Here is a 20963-nt window from a genome sequence, read left to right on the forward strand (position 1 = left end):
GGAACTACGAACCTGCAGCCTGCAAAAAGGAGACCCCAAACACAGTAAGATAAGCAAAATGAGAAGACAGAAAAACACACAGCAGATAAAGGAGCAAGATAAAAATGCACCAGACCTAACAAATGAAGAGGAAATAGGCAGTCTACCTGAAAAAGAATTCAGAATAATGATAGTAAGGTTGATCCGAAATCTTGGAGATAGAATGGACAATAGAATGGAAAAAATGCAAGAATCAGTTAACAAGGACCTAGAAGAACTAAAGATGAAACAAGCAACGATGAACAACACAATAAATAAAATTAAAAGTACTCTAGATGGGATCAATAACAGAATAAATGAGGCAGAAGAACGGATAAGTGACCTGGAAGATAAAATAGTGGAAATAACTACTGCAGAGCAGAATAAAGAAAAAAGAATGAAAAGAACTGAGGACAGTCTCAGAGACCTCTGGGACACCATTAAACGCACCAACATTCCAATTATAGGGGTTCCAGAAGAAGAAGAGAAAAAGAAAGGGACTGAGAAAATATTTGAAGAGATTATAGTTGAAAACTTCCCTAATATGGGAAAGGAAATAGTTAATCAAGTCCAGGAAGCACAGAGAGTCCCATACAGGATAAATACAAGGAGAAATATGCCAAGACACATATTAATCAAACTGTCAAAAATTAAATACAAAGAAAGCATATTAAAAGCAGCAAGGGAAAAACAACAAATAACACACAAGGGAATCCCCATAAGGTTAACAGCTGATCTCTCAGCAGAAACCCTACAAGCCAGAAGGGAGTGGCAGGACATACTGAAAGTGATGAAGGAGAAAAACCTGCAGCCAAGACTACTCTACCCAGCAAGGATCTCATTCAGATTTGATGGAGAAATTAAAACCTTTACAGACAAGCAAAAGCTGAGAGAGTTCAGCACCACCAAACCAGCTTTACAACAAATGCTAAAGGAACTTCTGTAGACAAGAAACACAAGAGAAGGAAAAGACCTATAATAATGAACCCAAAACAATTTAGAAAATGGGAATAGGAACATACATATCGATAATTACCTTAAATGTAAATGGAATAAATGCTCCCACCAAAAGACACAGATTGGCTGAATGGATACAAAAACAAGACCCTTATATATGCTGTCTACAAGAGACCCACTTCAGACCTAGAGACACATACAGACTGAAAGTAAGGGGATGGAAAAAGATATTCCATGCAAATGGAAACCAAAAGAAAGCTGGAGTAGCAATTCTCATATCAGACAAAATAGACTTTAAAATAAGGATTATTAAAAGAGACAAAGAAGGACACTACATAATGATCAAGGGATCGATCCAAGAAGAAGATATAACAATTGTAAATATTTATGCACCCAACATAGGAGCACCTCAATACATAAGGCAAATACTAACAGCCATAAAAGGGGAAATCGACAGGAACACATTCATAGTAGGGGACTTAAACACCCCACTTTCACCCATGGACAGATCATCCAAAATGAAAATAAATAAGGAAACACAAGCTTTAAATGATACATTAAACAAGATGGACTTAATTGATATTTATAGGACACTCCATCCAAAAACAACAGAATACACATTTTTCTCAAGTGCTCATGGAACAGTCTCCAGGATAGATCATATCTTAGGTCACAAATCAAGCCTTGGTAAATTTAAGAAAATTGAAATTGTATCAAGTATCTTTTCTGACCACAACGCTATAAGACTAGATATTAATTACAGGAAAAGATCTGTAAAAAATACAAACACATGGAGGCTAAACAATACACTACTTAATAATGAAGTGATCACTGAAGAAATCAAAGAGGAAATCAAAAAATACCTAGAAACAAATGACAATGGAGACACAACGACCCAAAACCTGTGGGATGCAGCAAAAGCAGTTCTAAGGGGGAAGTTTATAGCAATACAAGCCCACCTTAAGAAGCAGGAAACATCTCGAATAAACAACCTAACCTTGCACCTCAAGCAATTAGAGAAAGAAGAACAAAAAAACCCCAAAGCTAGCAGAAGGAAAGAAATCATAAAAATCAGATCAGAAATAAATGAAAAAGAAATGAAGGAAACAATAGCAAAGATCAATAAAACTAAAAGCTGGTTCTTTGAGAAGATAAACAAAATAGATAAACCACTAGCCAGACTCATCAAGAAAAAAAGGGAGAATACTCAAATCAATAGAATTAGAAATGAAAAAGGAGAGGTAACAACTGACACTGCAGAAATAAAAGAGATCATGAGAGATTACTACAAGCAACTCTATGCCAATAAAATGGACAATCTGGAAGAAATGGACAAATTCTTAGAAATGCACAACCTGCCAAGACTGAATCAGGAAGAAATAGAAAATATGAACAGACCAATCACAAGCACTGAAATTGAAACTGTGATTAAAAATCTTCCAACAAAGAAAAGCCCAGGACCAGATGGCTTCACAGGCGAATTCTATCAAACATTTAGAGAAGAGCTAACACCTATCCTTCTCAAACTCTTCCAAAATATAGCAGAGGGAGGAACACTCCCAAACGCCTTCTACGAGACCACCATCACCTTGATACCAAAACCAGACAAGGATGTCACAAAGAAAGAAAACTACAGGCCAATATCACTGATGAACATAGATGCAAAAATCCTCAACAAAATACTAGCAAACAGAATCCAACAGCACATTAAAATGATCATACACCGTGATCAAGTGGGGTTTATTCCAGGAATGCAAGGATTCTTCAATATACGCAAATCTATCAATGTGATAAACCATATTAACAAATTGAAGGAGAAAAACCATATGATCATCTCAATAGATGCAGAGAAAGCTTTTGACAAAATTCAACACCCATTTATGATAAAAACCCTGCAGAAACTAGGCATAGAGGGAACTTTCCTCAACATAATAAAGGCCATATATGACAAGCCCACAGCAAACATCATCCTCAATGGTAAAAAACTGAAAGCATTTCCACTAAGATCAGGAACAAGACAAGGTTGCCCACTCTCACCACTTTTATTCAACATAGTTTTGGAAGTTTTAGCCACAGCAATCAGAGAAGAAAAGGAAATAAAAGGAATCCAAATCAGAAAAGAAGAAGTAAAGCTGTCACTGTTTGCAGATGACATGATCCTATACATAGAGAACCCTAAAGATGCTACCAGAAAACTACTAGAGCTAATCAATGAATTTGGTAAAGTGGCAGGATACAAAATTAATGCACAGAAATCTCTGGCATTCCTATATACTAATGATGAAAAATCTGAAAGTGAAATCAAGAAAACACTCCCATTTACCATTGCAACAAAAAGAATAAAATATCGAGGAATAAACCTACCTAAGGAGACAAAAGACCTGTATGCAGAAAATTATAAGACACTGATGAAAGAAATTAAAGATGATACAAACAGATGGAGAGATATACCATGTTCTTGGATTGGAAGAATCAACACTGTGAAAATAACTCTACTACCTAAAGCAATCTATAGATTCAATGCAATCCCTATCAACTACCACTGGCATTTTTCACAGAACTAGAACAAAAAATTTTGCAATATGTATGGAAACACAAAAGACCCCGAATAGCCAAAGCAATCTTGAGAACGAAAGAAGGAACTGGAGGAATCAGGCTCCCTGACTTCAGACTATACTACAAAGCTACAGTTATCAAGACGGTATGGTACTGGCACAAAAACAGAAAGATAGATCAATGGAACAGGATAGAAAGCCCAGAGATAAACCCATGCACATATGGACACCGTATCTTTGATAAAGGTGGCAGTAATGTACAGTGGAGAAAGGACAGCCTCTTCAGTAAGTGATGCTGAGAAAACTGGACAGATACATGTAAAAGTATGAGATTAGATCACTCCCTAACACCATACACAAAAATAAGCTCAAAATCGGGCTGGCTATATGCCGAGGACCAGCCCCAGCTGAACAGGATTCACCCAAAGGAGAAGACGGAGTCGGCGTGGACAGAACTCAGTACACCTCTTCTTGGATGCAAGGATCTGACAAATTTATTTTCAAGATTCCAAAAGCTTTTATACTATAAAGTGATCTCATTTTCAAATTTAACATTCTCATTTCCACGCCGAAAACTCCCCCACATAGGCCACAAAACAAAGGTGATTTACATCAGCAGATTGATCAAAACAGGTTAGGTAATTTTCCCATCGCCCAGAGTCTCTTTCTTCTCCTGTGGTTAGTCACATGTTGGTCACATCTACGTCAGGAACACAGTCTGTGGTTTCATCGTCTTCCTTAGAAAATTAGATGTTCTTGTACCTATATGTTCTTGTTCAATCACCCAACTATTCAAAGCACAAACTCAAACACATTATTCTTTTAACAATTGTAAATATTTATAGACTATTTTCTTCTACCTTTATAATCAAAACAAGGCACTAAATTATACAAAAAACAATTCTATTTATAAAAAGCTACCAAGTAGCCTACTCTATCTAATTTGTTATGTACCCACTGTAGCATAAAACCTTCCCACCACCATACCCAAAAATTTCCTAACCTACAATAGTAATCAAAACAATCAAAACAATACACATTATTTTTTATACTTCTAAAAAACTATGGAAGCGGACATTGTACCGTAAACTCATTGATTAAACCCACTGTTGCATAAAACCTTGCCACCATACCCAGGTAATTCCCAGCATGTTTATAACTCCACTGGGAGGCCATAACTCTTGCAATTTTTCTTTTAAAGTACAAAGCTGCTGCAGAAATGTTCCCACCATTATATTTCCCCAACAAATATAATCATTAAAGGAGCCAAAGTAGCTATAATCCTTCTCTTGATTTTTACCCTAAATTGGGGTCTTTCCTGAACCCCTGCATTAAAACTATACATTTTTCCCAACACCAAAAGCAATCCTATAAAAATCACCTTAGGCAAAGGCAGGGGAAGACAAGGGGAGCCACACAGAGGAAAGCTTTGCTTCCACACAGAGAAAAGCTATGGTTCACGGAGGAAATGGGAAACAGAGCCCTGCTGCGGTGGAAGAGCAGTTGCCATTGGCCAGGTCTCTGGTCTGCTACCTGGGTTCTCATCTGAGCTGGGCGTGGGAAGCGAAGCAGCCATGGGGACAAGAGACCTCTCTCAAAAGGGGTGAGGGTTCAGGCTCCTGCAAAGTTGGGGGGGTGAGGGTCTATGCCCCACCTCTGTTGGCCCCCAAGTTCTCTCCTGATGGCCCCTCTGCGACTGTGCCTGTCTTAGGTTGTTCCTTCCCTGAGGAATCTTACCCGTCTCTGGCTAACCAGCCATCCTCCGGGGCCAAGCAGGGAGATGTGAGGTGTGCGAGTGAGCGAGGTGCAGCGCCCCCAGAGAAGGTCAATTCTCTGTCACCTTGGTAGCCTATGCCCCCGTGGCCTCCACGCCCAGCACCTGCCCTGGGATTCCCTCGCCAACTGGCGGGGCCCCGGCTCTGATCACATGTCTTCGGGAACCCAGGTTTCTCCTCCAGAGAGGGCCCAGCTTACAGCACTGGGCAAGAGAGGCCAATTGCACGGCACCAGCCACCAGGAGGCCTTAACCTCAGTGTGGGCAGAAAAGCCCAGGCATCAGCCCTGGGCTAGGAGATTGTGAGAAGAGAGCGCCTCTTGGCAAAAGGGCAAGAGGGGCCGTTGCAGGACAGAGAAAGGAAGAACTTTCATCAGCAGGAAGTCCCAGGGAGGAAGGGCTTTCTCTGCCCAGGGATACCAGGCTCTTGGCTCAAAGCAACTCCATGTGTGGGGCATGATTTGGAAAAAAGCTTTGTTTTTCCATATTTATGTCTGACAGCACCAGCTTTGCAGAGGAGAGCTTTGCTTCTCCATATTTATACCTGATAGCATCAACTTTGCTTGATACTATGGGTCTCGTCTGTGCTGTGACTCAAAGGCACTTCCTATATGGCTCCCGACAGCTATAGCTCAGCGGTTCCTTCGACTGCATTGTGATTCAACCACCCTTCCAAAAATAAGCTCAAAATGGATTAAAGACCTAAATGTAAGGCCAGAAACTATCAAACTCTTAGAGGAAAACATAGGCAGAACACTCTATGACATAAAACACAGCAAGATCCTTTCTGACCCACCTCCTAGAGTAATGGAAATAAAAACAAAAATAAACAAATGGGACCTAATGAAACTTCAAAGCTTTTGCACGTAAAGGAAACCATAAACAAGACCAAAAGACAACCCTCAGAATGGGAGAAAATATTTGCAAATGAAGCAACCGACAAAGGATTAATCTCCAAAATTTACAAGCAGCTCATGCAGCTCAGTAACAAGAAAACAAACAACCTAATCCAAAAATGGGCAGAAGACCTAAATAGACATTTCTCCATAGAAGATATACAGACTGCCAACAAACACATGAAAGAATGCTCAACATCATTAATCATTAGAGAAATGCAAATCAAAACTACAATGAGATATCATCTCACACTGGTCAGAATGGCCATCATCAAAAAATCTAGAAACAATAAATGCTGGAGAGGGTGTGGAGAAAAGGGAACACTCTTGCACTGCTGGTGGGAATGTGAATTGGTTCAGCCACTATGGAGAACAGTATGGAGGTTCCTTAAAAAACTACAAATAGAACTACCATATGACCCAGCAATCCCACTACTGGGCATATACCCTGAGAAAACCAAAATTCAAAAAGAGTCATGTACCAAAATGTTCATTGCAGCTCTATTTACAATAGCCCGGAGATGGAAACAACCTAAGTGCCCATCATTGGATGAATGGATAAAGAAGATGTGGCACATATATACAATGGAATATTACTCAGCCATAAAAAGAAACGAAATTGAGCTATTTGTAATGAGGTGGATAGACCTAGAGTCTGTCATACAGAGTGAAGTAAATCAGAAAGAAAAAGACAAATACCGTATGCTAACACATATATATGGAATTTAAGGGAAAAAAATGTCATGAACAACCTAGGGGTAAGGCAGGAATAAAGACGCAGACCTCCTAGAGAACGGACTTGAGGTTATGGGGAGGGGGAAGGGTGAGCTGTGACAGGGCGAGAGAGAGTCATGGACATATACACACTAACAAACGTAGTAAGGTAGATAGCTAGTGGGAAGCAGCCGCATGGCACAGGGATATTGGCTCGGTGCTTTGTGACAGCCTGGAGGGGTGGAATAGGGAGGGTGGGAGGGAGGGAGACGCAAGAGGGAAGACATATGGGAACATATGTTTATGTATGACTGATTCACTTTGTTATAAAGCAGAAACTAACACACCATTGTAAAGCAATTATACCCCAATAAAGATGTTAAAAAAAAAAGAAATTATATCCAGCAAAGTTATCATTCAGATATGAAAGACAAATAAAGGATTTTACAGACAAACAAAAGCTGAGGGAGTTCATCAAAACTAGACCTACTTCACAGTAAATCTTGAAAGGAGCTCTTTTACCTGAATCAAAAGGCAAAAATACGCAAAACTTTGAGTAAGATTACAAGTAGACAGAAATAGATAGAAAGAATCAGAAAATTGCAATTCTATATCAGAATAGGTTCTTAAACAATTATAGCATAAAGGTTAAAGAGAAAAAAAGCAGTAAAAATAATTATAGCTACTTCAATTTGGTAAGAAACTCACAATCAAAGAAGAAAGGACCGAACTCGTATAGGAAATTAAGATAAGTCCTTTTCCTATCAACAGGAAAAGGACTATTTTATTTATGAGACATTTTATATAAACCTAATGGGAACCACATAGCATAAATCTAAAGCAGAGACAAAAAAACTTTAAAAAAGAGGAAATAGAAAAACATCATAGAAAACCACCAAACTAAAATGTCAGAAAGAAATGCAAGTAAAAAGGAATAATGAAGATATAGAGCAACCAGAAAACAAAAGATAAAATGGCAGAACTAAGTCCTCATTTATCACCCTAAATGTAAATGGGTTGAATTCACCAATTAAAAAACACAGAGTGGCTGGATTTATTAAAAAAACAAGACCCAACTATATGCTACCTCCAGAAAACACATCTCAGCTCTAAAGACAAAACACTGGCTCAAAGTGAAGGATTAGAAAATGATACTCTAAGAAAATGGCAGTGAAAATAAAGTTGGTATAGCCATACTCATATCAGATGAAATAGATTTCAAACCAAAAAGGTAACAAGAGACAAAGATGGACATTATACAATGGTAAAGGGGACAATTCATCGAGAAGACATAACAGTTATTAATGCATATGCACCTAACATAGGAGCACAAACATACATAAAGCAATTAATAACAGACCTAAAGAGGGAAATCGAAAGCAACACAATAATAGTAGGAGACTTTAACACCCCAATTACATCAAAGGATAGATCATCTAGATAGAAAGTCAACAAGGAAACAGCAGCTTTCAATGTAACATTAAATTAGATGAACTTTGGTAGGTTTATACAAAACGTTCCATCCAAATGCAGCAGAATACACATTCTTCTCAAGAGCACATGGAACGTTCTCAAGGATAGACCATCTGTTGGGACACAAAACAAGTCTAGAATTTAAGAAAATTGAAATTATATCAAGTATCTCTTCTGTTCACAATAGTATGAAACTAGAAATTAACTACAAGAAGAAAGGTAGAAAAAAATCACAAATATGTGGAAACTAAACAACATGCTCCTGAACAATGATTGGGTCAATGGAGAAATCAAGAGAGAAATTTAAAAATACCTGAAGACAAATAAAAATAAAGTATAATATACCAAAATCTATGGGTTGCAGCAAAAGTGATACTAAGAGGGAAGTTTATAGAAATACAGGTCTACCTCAAGAAACAAGAAAAATCTCAAGTAAACAACCTAGCCTTACACCTAATAGAACTAGTAAAAGAAGAATAAATGAGGCCCAAAGTCAGTAAAAGGAAGGAAATTATAATAAAGAACAGAGCAGAAGTAAGTGAAATAGAGAACTAAAAGCAATAGAAAAGATCAATGAAAGTAAGAGCTGCTTCTTTGAAAAGATAAACAAAATTGTCAAACTTTTAGCTAGACTCAGAAAGAAAAGAGAGAAGTTGCTCATAGAAACAAAAGAGGAGAAATAACAGTGGATACCATGGAAACACAAAGGATTATAAGAGAATATTATGAGCAGCTATATGCCAACAAATTGGACAACCTAGAAAAACTGGAAAATTTTAGAATCATACAACCTTGCAAGACTGAATTATGAAGAAATAGAAAATCTGAATATAACAATCACTAGCAAAGAGATTAGGATGGCTCAATATTCACAAATCAATCAATTTGATACACCACATTAACAAAATGAAAGATAAAAATCATATGATCATCTCAATAGACACAGAAAAAACATTTTACAAGGCTCAATACTCATTTATGATAAAAAAAAAAACTCTCAACAAAATGAATATAGAAGGAACATGCCTCAACATACTAAAGGCCATATATGCCAAACCCACAGATAGCATATAAAATGGTGAAAAACTGAAAGCTATCCATCTAAGATCAGGAACAAAACAAGGATGACCACTCTTACCACTCTTATTTAACATAGGATTGGAAGTCTTAGCCAGAGCAATTAGGCAAGAAAAAGTAATAAAAGGAATCCAAATTGGAAAGAAGGAAGTAAAACTGTCACTATTTGCAGATGACATGATTTTATATAGGAAAAACTTTAAAGACTTCATCAAAAAACTATTAGAAAAATTTTAAAATACAGTAAATCTTTAGGGTAAAAAATCAATATACAAAAATCTATTGCATTTCTATACACTAAAAACAAACAAGCAGAAAGAGAAATTAAGAAAACAATCCCATTTATAATCACAACAAAAAGAAAATAATACTTGGAAATAAATTTAACTAAGGAGGTGAAAGACTTGTACTCTGAAAACTCTATGACACTGATGAAAGAAATTGAAGAAGGCACAAAGAAATGGAAAGATATTCTGTGCTCATTGACTGGAAGAATTAACATTGTTAAAATGTCCATATTACCCAAAGGAACCTACAGATTCAGTGCAGTCAATCCCTATCAAAATCCCAATGACATTTTTCAGAGAAATAGAACAGAGGATCCTAAAATTTATATTGAACCACAAAAGACCCTGAATAGCTAAAGCAATTCTGAGAAAAAGAACAAACTTGGAGGTATCACGCTCCCTGATTTCAAATTATATTACAAAGTTGTAGTAATCAAAAAAGTATGGTATTGGCAGAAAAACAAACACACAGATCAGCGGAATAGAATAGAGAGCCCAGAAATAAAACTACACATATATGAAAAATTAATTTATGACAAAGGAGCAATGAACATACAATGGAGAAAGGATAGTCTTTTCAATAAGTGATGTTGGGACAACTGGACAGCCACATGCAAAATGGCTGAAACTAGAGCACTATCTCACACTATATATAAAAATCAACTCAAAATAGATAAATACTTGAATGTAAGACCTGAAACCATAAAGCTCCTAGAAGAAAACATAGGCAGTATTCTCTTTGACATTGGTCTTGGCAGTATCTTCCTGGACTGTCTCTTCAAGCAAGAGAAACAAGAGCAAAAATAAACAAGAGGGACTACATCAAACTAAAAAGCTTCTGCACAGCAAAGGAAACCATCCACAAAATGAAAAGACAACCTACGCTATGGGAGAAGATATTTGCAAATTATATGTCCAATATTGGTTAATATCCAAAGTACACAAAGAACTCATACAACTCAACATCAAAGAAATGAACAACTTGATTTAAAAAGGGGGAGAGGACCTGAATAGACTTTTTTTTCCAAAGAAGATGTACAGATGGCCAACAGACACATGAAAAGATTCTCAACTTCACTATTCATCAAGGAAATGCAATTCAAAACCATAATGAGGGCTTCCTTGGTGGTGCAGTGGTTGGGAGTCTGCCTGCCGATGCAGGGGATACGGGTTCGTGCCCTGGTCCGGGAGGATCCCGCATGCCGCGGAGCGGCTGGGCCCGTGAGCCATGGCAGCTGAGCCTGCACGTCCGGAGCCTGTGCTCCACAACGGGAGAGGCCACAACAGTGAGAGGCTCGCGTACCGCAAAAAAAACACACACACAACAAAAAACCAAAAAAACAGAGTGAGATATCATTTCACACATGTTAGAATGGCTATTCTCAAAAAGACAATAAATAACAAATTTTGGAGAGGATGTGGAGAAAAGGGAACCATAGTGCACTGTTGGTGAAACTGTAAATTGGTGCAGTCATTATGGAAAACAATATGGAGATTCCTCAAAAAATTAAGAATAGAATTATGACATGATCCAGCAATTCCACTTCTGGGTATTTATGCAAAGAAAATGAAAACACTAACTCCAAAGGTATGTGCACCCCTATGTTCACTGCATCATTATTTACAATAGCCATAATAACTATGTGAGATGATGACTGTGTTAATTAACTTCACTGTGGGAATCCTTTTGCAATTTATACATATATCATCACATTGTACACTTTAAATATACTACAAATTTATTTGTCATTTATACCTCACTAAAGCTGAGAAAATGTATACCAGGATGGGCCCTGTTGTTTTGAGTAGGAAGAAGATATTATTGACTCTCTGTGAATGGGTTTGTATCTCAGCTATTTTTTTTTTTTGATTAGCGACGTTGTGCTTGAATAGAAGGTTAAGTTTGTTATTACATTCATCATCCCATTGATCAGTAAGATCAATCCTATCTCCCTCAGCCCTGTCTGCTCCCAAAGTTGCTTTCAGTCAAAGAGTATGATTTTTCCAGAGAGGATAACTATCAAAGGTATCAAAATCGTTGTGTTCCTGTGCTAGAACTTTCAAATAAGTCCACATGGTCCATAGGAAGAGGCTGGTGTTTATCCATCTTTATCTCAATAGAAAGGCACTTATGGAATGTGCAATCAATGAGAGGTCAACATAAAACACAAGGGAGGACAAAAAGTATTGTGCAAGGTGAATGAATTATCAGGGTGTCCTACAAAGGTCACCAAAGCCATCATGTATTGTATGAAAAACTGAATGCTTTCAGTGATCTGGGGCGATATTGGAGGTAAACAGAGAGTATTTCCCTCTATTCTAGGCTGTGCTACACTCAGCCTCTCAGATGCTACCCAATACCATTTTCCAGGATACGAGGTCCTTTGTTTGGAAAAATTCTGGAATTATAGATCTAACAAGAAAGTGTTATTACAACAGAACCAGAGAGAAAAAAGGCAACCATTGGCTTTTATGTTTTAATATAGACTTTTGAAGCTCAGGGCAGGTACAAATAGTTTGAAATAAAAAGGTTTGAGGTTTTATAAGCCTAGAACTAAGGGCATAGGATTTTATGTCATACACAATAATTTCAGAAGACTGCATGATAAGTTAGAGCCATTTTGTCCTATTTTAGAGGAGTTAAGGTGTCCCTTGACTGGCAGAAGAGGCGATTCAGAGAGGGGAAGAAGGGAGTTAGAAACTGGTAGGTCTCTGAGAAGAAGCCCTCTGTCCTGAACCCTGGTCCAAGTCCCAAGGAATAGGGATAATAAGATGTCCACATAGGTTTGAGTGATTTAAGCCCCATGCCATTTTCCAAGGGAGAATTCCCTCAGGCATGACATGGGAGGCATAGAGCAGAACTAACTACCTAGCCCATCTTGGCACAGATGAGATAATGTACTGGCAGAGTTATCCTGCACCTAACACGATACAGAAGCAGTAGAGTGGAAATGGCCTGTGATGTATTTTGTCAGAGAGACCTGTAGAGAGTCTCACAGACTGGTCTGTACCCTACTGTGACACAGAAGCAGAAAGTAAATCCTGGCACATTCCAGAGGGCTGCAGAAGTTATCTGAGGGAAAGCCAGACCTAAAGAGATGTTGTCATAAGAAGCAAGGGAAAGAGCAGCATGATCAGTGAGGATTGACAACCAAGGATGAGAGAAAATAATATACGTCTCAGTGGATGGAGAGTAGATAGGTGATAATCCAAGCCATATTTCCTCCCAGTCTGCCTCGGCTTTCCAAGATTTAGAAATGATTTTGGGTAAAGGGGTGGAAAAACGATGCCTGTATTGATACGTAACTTGTTGATTTTACTCAGTCCAGGTTTGCAAAGCCAGAAGCTCAGTAGTGATTCTGCCTTGAAGATAATTAGGATCTTAGGGAATAGCTGATATTCCCCAAATTCACAAAAATACCCCAAATCTGAGATATAAAACATAATACCAATTTAAGAATTTATTTTTAAAATATAACTGTTTCATGGGCTGGAATACTCAGATTCAGTCAGTGCATTCTCTTCTCTATTGGAAAGTTTACATGGGATGGTAATCAGATTATAATCAGATGGTGATTAAATAAACCTGGGGAGTGAGCTGGATGATTTTCATGGCTACTGTCATCCATCTGGGAGAGTAATGCATCCATCGTCACAAGAGGGGTCAACCTGTTGAGCAAACATTGATGTCAGTTCACAAGGACCTTTTCTCCCACATTGTGTCTCTATAATAATCTTTCCCAATAATGCTATTTCAGAATTGACCACTCCCCTTCTATCATCAGAATCTTTAGGCTAGTCAATATCATTGATTAGGCTGCAATCTAGTACTCACTTCTACCTTTTGACCTGAAAGAGACTCCTTCTTTTGTGATTTTTGCATATAACTGAGCTCATCCATTGTGTGTTGCCTTTATTAGTGTAATTTACAATTGTGAACGGGGCTCACTGATACTTCTAAGACCACTTGCATTGTAGTATGTATGGTAGTTTATACCTAAGAATATATACATTTAAAATATTTAACATATATTTCAACATATGTATAGACCTTAACATACTGCACAGCTTTTGATTCAGGAGTCTTTCTCTAACAATTTATATAAAGGTAATAACAGGATGGATAGAAAGATTTACTTAAGAAGATGTTCAGCACAGAGTTGTCTTTGTTAATGAAAATATACTAAATGTACAACAATGAGAAGGTTAAATGAATTATGGTACTTTCATATAATGGAGTACTATATACCTTAAAAGTAATAATGTAATCCTATATTTATTGACATGAGAAAATGTTCAAAATTTTGCATTAAGTGAAAAATTCAAGTTTAAATCAGAATATGAAGTTGGATATTATTTTTATTAAAAAGTTTACATATGAGTTGAAAAAACCCAGAAGGCTATGCATCAAAATGTAAATAGTGGTTATCTCTGGGTTTTAGGATCATGTGTCTTTCTTATTTTTTGTCTTTCTGCTTTCTTGAAATGTATAGATTTCAATAGTGAAAATTCGGTTCTTATGATACAATCAAAAATTTTAGAATACTCAGATGCATTAAAATTTATATTAATAAACAAAAACACTTTTAAAATTATTTTCACATGAGTCTTCAATTGCATGGCACCACAAACCTTCAACTTTCATATTTCTTCCATTAATATCTCTAAACCTTCTCCTGAACATGCTTTCTCCATCAATTACATGAGCTAAGCCAGCTGAAATCTAAATGGGGAAGTGGATTTAGTTTAACCTCCAGCAACATTTTTCCTATGCCCTTTTCCTTCCCTTCAAGATTCCGAGGTCTTCTACACTATTGTGTTGTATTTCTTTTGTAAAAGAGAAGTATGATGATCATGATAATGTTGATGAATGCAACAATAATTACAATAACAATCAAAGCAAAATTACAATTTTATCTAGTGCTGATAATGTATTAAGCACTTTAGCTACATAGTTGTTTTTGGACCCATACAATTCTTTCAAGTAGGTCTTATCATTGCTATTTTATAGTTGAAAAAGCTGAGTTTCAAAACTTTACCCGAGGTACTACACAGATGGTAAGTAGCAGAAACATGATTCAAATCTAGTTTTGTGAGAAGTGAAATTCCATGATGATAAATTTTTTTCTATATTGCCTTTATTGGACTATCATGATTCAATAAAAAGCAGACATCATAAGGCCTTTGCAAGGACATCACCCCTCCCCCAGATCACCTCACTACTTAGAGCTGCCTACATCTTTCTGTACTTCAATCACCATAGGAGGGCTAGGTTCCTAGGTCATCTCTCATTTGCCTCTTGCCTCCATCCTGCTCTCTACATCTCCTAGTTTGTACCAGTCTTATAGCACTTCCCAAACTGAATCAATTCACCATATCTTCTGGCAACTCACAAGCTATCATTTAAATTTTTAAAATAAAAATATTTTTGCCTTCAAAATTTTACTTCTTGCTTTTTATTGTGGTAAAATATACATAACATAAAAGATACCATTTTAATCATTTTAATAGTATAATTCAGTGGCACTAAGTGCATTCATACTGTTGTATAACCATCACCATTATCCGTCTCCATAACTTTTTCATCTTCCCAACTAAAATTCTGTACCATTAAACAGTAAGCCCCCTTTCACCCTTCCCTAGCCCCTGGTAACCTGTAATCTATGTTGTGTCTGTGTGAATTTGATTATTCTAAATATCCCATATGACTGGACACATACAATATTTGACTATGTTGAGGTTATTTCACCTATAATGTTTTCAAGATTTATCCTTATTATAACAGCTATAGGAATTTCCTTCCATTTTATATATATACCACACTTTGTTTATCCATTCATCTGTGACATACATTTTGGCTACTGTGACTAATGCTGCTATGAACTATGGTATACAAATGTCTTCTCTTTTTTGTTTTCAAATCTTTTGACTATATACCTAGAAGTGGAATTGCTGGATCATATGCTAATCCTAAATTTAACTTTTTTAAGGAAACCCTGTACTGTTTTCAACAATGGCTGTACCATTTTTACATTCCCCTAGCAATGCACAGTGTTCCAACTTCTACACATCCTTAAAAACACTTATTATCTTCTGGCTTTTGTTTTTGTAGTAGTCATCCTAATGGATATGAAGTGGTATCTCAATACGGTTTTGATTTGTATTGCTCTAATGATTAGTGATATTGAAAATCTTTTCATGTGATTATTGGCTATTTGTATATCTTCTTTAGAAAAATGTCTATTAAAGTATTCTATCCATTCTTATTTATGTATGTATTTATTTTTAACTTTTTATTTTATATTGGATTATAGCTGATTAACAATGTTGTGATAGTTTCATGTGCACAGCAAAGCGACTCAGCCATACAAATACATGTATCCATTTTTAAATAGGTTATTTGATATTTTGTTGTTGACTTGTAGGCATTATTTATATATTTTGGGTATTAATCCCTTATCAGATATAAGATTTGCAAATATTTTCTCCACTTCTGTGAGTTGCCCTTTCACTTTCTTGATAGTGTCCTTTGATGCACAAAAGTTTTAATTTTGATGAAGTGAATTTAATTTTTCTTTTGCTACCTGTGCTTTTTATATATTCAAGAAACCATTGCCAAATCCAATGTCATGAAGATTTTCCCCTATGCTTTCTTCTGAGTTTTATAGCAATAACATTTAGGTATCCCATCAATTTTGAGTTAATTTTTATATATGCTATAAGTTAAGTGTCCAAACTCATTCTTTGCATTCAGATATCAGTTGTCCCAGAACAATTTGCTGAAAACATTATTCTTTTCTTTATTGAATGATATTGGCACCCTTGTTGAAAGTTATTTAAATATATATGCAAAGGTTTAGTTTTTGATCTTTATTCTATTCCTTTTATCTACTTGTCTGTCGTTATGCCAGTACTGTACTATTTTGATTAATGTAATTTTGTAATAAATTCTAAAATCAGGAAGTGTGAGTCTTCCAACTTTGTTTTTCTTTTCCAAGATTGTTTTGGCTTCAAAGGCAAGAGTCCCTTGAAATTTCATATGAATTTTAGGATTATTTTCCTATTTCTGAAAAACAAAACTGTTGGGATTTTGATAGGGATTGCATTGAATCTCTGGATTGTTTTGGGTACCATTGTCATCCTAACAATACTAAGTCTTCCTATCCATGAATACAAGATGTCTTTTCACTTATTTGTCTCTTCTTTATTTTCTTTTGGCAACATTTCATAGTTTTCAGTACACAAGTCTTTCACCCTATATTAATCAGAGTTTTCCAGAGAAACAGAACCAATTGGTTGTAGATGGATAGATAGACAGATGGATGGATGGATAGATAGATAGATAGATAGATAGATAGATTTAATATAAGAAATTGGCTCATGCAATTATGGAGGCTAGAGAGTCCAAAATCTGTAACATGGGTTGGCAAGCTAGAAACCCAGGAGAACCAGTAGTGTAGTTCCAGTCCCAAGGCAAACAGGTGAAAGAGAGCCACTGATGCAGAAGTCTGAAGGCAGTCTAAGGGAAAATTCTCTCATACTTAAGGAGGCTGTTTTGTTTTTGTTTTTGTTTTTTAATTCAGACATTCAACTGATTGAATGGGGCCCACCCACATTATGGATAGCAATCTGCTTACTCAAAGTTTACCGATTTTAATGTTAATCTCATCCAAAAAAACAACCTCCAAGTGGACACATAAAATTAACCATCATACATTCCCTTGTTTAATATTATTCCTAAGTATTACATTCTTTCATTGGTATTGTAAATGGAATTATTTTCTAATTTCATTTCTGGATTATTCATTGTTAGCTCATAGAAATGCAACTGATTTTTGTTTGCTGATTTTGTATCCTGAAACTTTGCTGAATTCATTTACTAGCTCTAACAGTTTTGTGTATGTGTGTGTAATCTCTAGATTTTGCTACTTATAACATATCATCTGTGAATGGAGATCATTTTACTTCTACCTTTCCAATTAATATGCTCTTTTCTTAATCTTGCCTAATTGCTCTGGCTAGATCTTCCAATACTACATTGAATAGAAGTGGTGGAAGAATGCATTCTTGTCCTGCTTATGATCATGCTGGAAAAGCTTTAAGTCTTTTGCCACAAGTATAATGTTAATTGTGTCTTTTATATATGACCTTTATTATATTGAGGAAGTTATATTATTTCAGTCCTAATTTGTTGAATGTTTTTATCATGAAAGGATGTAGAATTTCATCAAGTCCTTTTTTGCATCAATTGAGATAATCACGTGTTTTTTTTTTCCCCTTCATTCTGTTAATGTGTTGTATTACACTGATTTTCATATGATGAGTCATGCTAGCATTACGGGAATAAATGTCACTTGATAATCATGTATAATCATATACATATATATATGTTGTGTAACTTGATTTGCTAGTATTTTTGAGAATTTTTACATTGATATTCATAAGGGATATTGTTCTATAGCTTTCTTTTCTTGTAGTGTCTTGGTCTGGCTTTTGTAACAGGATAATACTGGTCTCATAGAATGAGTTGGGAAGTGTTCCCACTTCTTCAATATTTTGAAAGCGTTTGAGAACGATTGGTGTTAATTCTTTACATTTTTGGTAGAGTTCACTTCTGAAGCCATCTGGTCCAGGGCTTTCCTTAGTAGGGAGGTTTGCTGATTTTAATCTCCTTACTATGAATAAGTCTATTCAGATTTTTTGCTTATCATGATTCAGTTTTGGTAAGTTGTGTGTTTCTAGAATTTTGTCCATTTCATAAAGCTTATTCAATTCATTAGTGTACAGCTGTTTTAGTACTCTCATAATCCTTTTTATTTCTGTAAAATTGATAGTTATATCCCCATTTTCTTTTCTGATTTTAGTAATTTATTTCTCTCATTTTTTCTTAATCAATCTAGCTAAAGATTTGTCAGTTTTGTTGATGTTCTTGAAGAAAAGTGTTCTATATATCTTGATTAGGTCCAACTGGTTTATGGTGTCCAAATCCTATACTTCCTTGTTGATTTTTTGTTGTTGAATTTCTTTGATTTTTGTATTCATATCTTTCATAAAATTTTGGAAGTTTTCAGCCATTATTTCTTCAAGTGATCTCTCTTCCTATTTCTCTCTCTTCTCCTTTTGAAACCATAATGCATATGTTTGTCTGTTTAATGTTATCCCATTAGTCTCTTAGGCTCAGTTCACTTTTTTCATTATTTTCTGTTCTTCAGACTCTCAATTTTCAAATATGTTATCTTTGACTTTACTTATTCTTCCTTTTGCCTCCTCAAGTGTGGTGCTGAACTCCTTTAAGTAAAATTTTCAACTCCGTTATTGTAGTTTTAGATCCAGAATTTGTTTGGTTCCTTTTTATAATTACTATCTCTTTGAGATCCTAATTTTGTTCATGTATCATTTTCCTGATTTCCTTTATTTTTCTCTGTTTTCCTTTAGCTCTTTGAGCAAATTTAAAACAGATTTTTAATGTCTGTATACTGCTTCTTCAGGGATGGTTTCTGATATTTTATTTTCTTTTTTTGAATGGGCCACATTTTTCTGTTTCTTTGTATGTCTTGTGATTTTTGTTGTTGTTGAAAATTGGACATTTGGAAAAAGTCACATCTCCCATTTTTTACAGCCAGGTTCTCTGCCAAGGCAATCTTTCACTAATTAGCTTGGTGTGTTATAAACCTTGCAATCAGCTTGAGGTTAAAGCTTAAGTTCTTCTCAGTTCTTTTCTAAGTGTGCATCTGACCTGGGCTTGTGTGTGGCTTTTTTACTTCCCGCATGTACATGGCTGCTTTTCAGTGTCTTAATCTCCCAAAGAGTCTCACCCAAGCTTCTCCTCAGGGCTTTACTTGTTCCATTGTATGTCTCTACCCATACTCAATGACCTCATTTGTTTGTGGGTCTGTAGTCCCCCTGTATCTATCCCAACAGTGCCTGCTGCTTCTCCAGCTTGAGATCCAAGTAAGATGAAATAGAGACCAATCCTTCATGCAACCACAGGACTGGTTAGAAGTTTGTGTATAAGGTCTGAAATGCTCCCTTCAGACAAGAAATGGAATTTGGAACTGAGATGTCTCCTCCTCCAGACCAAGACTGTGCCATGCTGGGGGTGAGGGGAGGGACTGTGCAAAAATTCTACAAATTTTCCTACCATTTTGAGTGTGGCTTTTTCTTCAGTGGGTGTTCACTTGGTTGCTATTGCTCTTTGACTGTTTTCCAAGGCTTGTATAAGTTCATTTTAGCTAGTCTCTCATTTTTTTTTAATGTTCCCATGAGAGAAAAATGGCCTAGAGCTTCCAAGTCTGCCATTTTGCTGATGTTGCTCCTCCCAAAATGCTTTTAATTTCCTTTTTAAAAAATTCCTTTCCCTTTCTTTTCCTAACTGAAACCTAGATGTCCAATGAGGATACTACTTTCCCTGCAGTTCTTTCAAGTGGTGAAAGTTTTCAGTTTCACATCCTATATAACCTAGAGACTGGAATTGAAATAGACATCTTCTTTGCTCCATGTTGCTACTTCAGAACAATTTCTCCTCTCTATTCCTTCATATCCCAAAATCCTATGCCAACTGCCATGCCATTTGCTACACTTTCTTGTTATTGTTAACTACTAAAATGTTGTTCACTTTGCCTCATTCATTTCAATCTTTAGCGTCTGATCATTGTCTTACCCTCTCTCTATCATGAATACTGTTAGCAATACTTATGATTAAAACATCTATTTAGATAACTGATACAAAACACTTGCTTTTCAATACCACTGTATTCTCAGATTTGAAGTTTTCTTCCTCTATTCCACTTCATCCTTTCATTCCCATGGTTATACTCCACTCATCACCAATCATTGCATTCCCTCCAAAATCTTGAATTCAAGCATCCTACTGTAACACATTTATTCATCTTTTTCCAACTCAATTACTCAAGTACCTTTAGATCACTAATTCTTCAACCTCATCGAGTCCTCTTGTCTATGTATCTTACCATTCTTTCATTCATCCCTACTCACCCATCTTACTTACATTCACTGCTACCACTATAGTCTCCCCTTTGTAAACATTCTTAACTCCCATGTAGCACCTGGGTAAAATGGGAAAGATCTCATTCAGACTACCCATAAATCATATACTGAGATTGCTCATACTGTAGCAGAGCAAATGGTTTTATCTCAAACAATTAACGTTATTAATTAGGGCTTTTTATGTTGTATTTTGTTGCCTTGAAGC

The sequence above is a fragment of the Stenella coeruleoalba genome (assembly GCF_951394435.1).
Source record: "Stenella coeruleoalba genome assembly, chromosome: X".
NCBI lineage: Eukaryota > Metazoa > Chordata > Mammalia > Artiodactyla > Delphinidae > Stenella > Stenella coeruleoalba.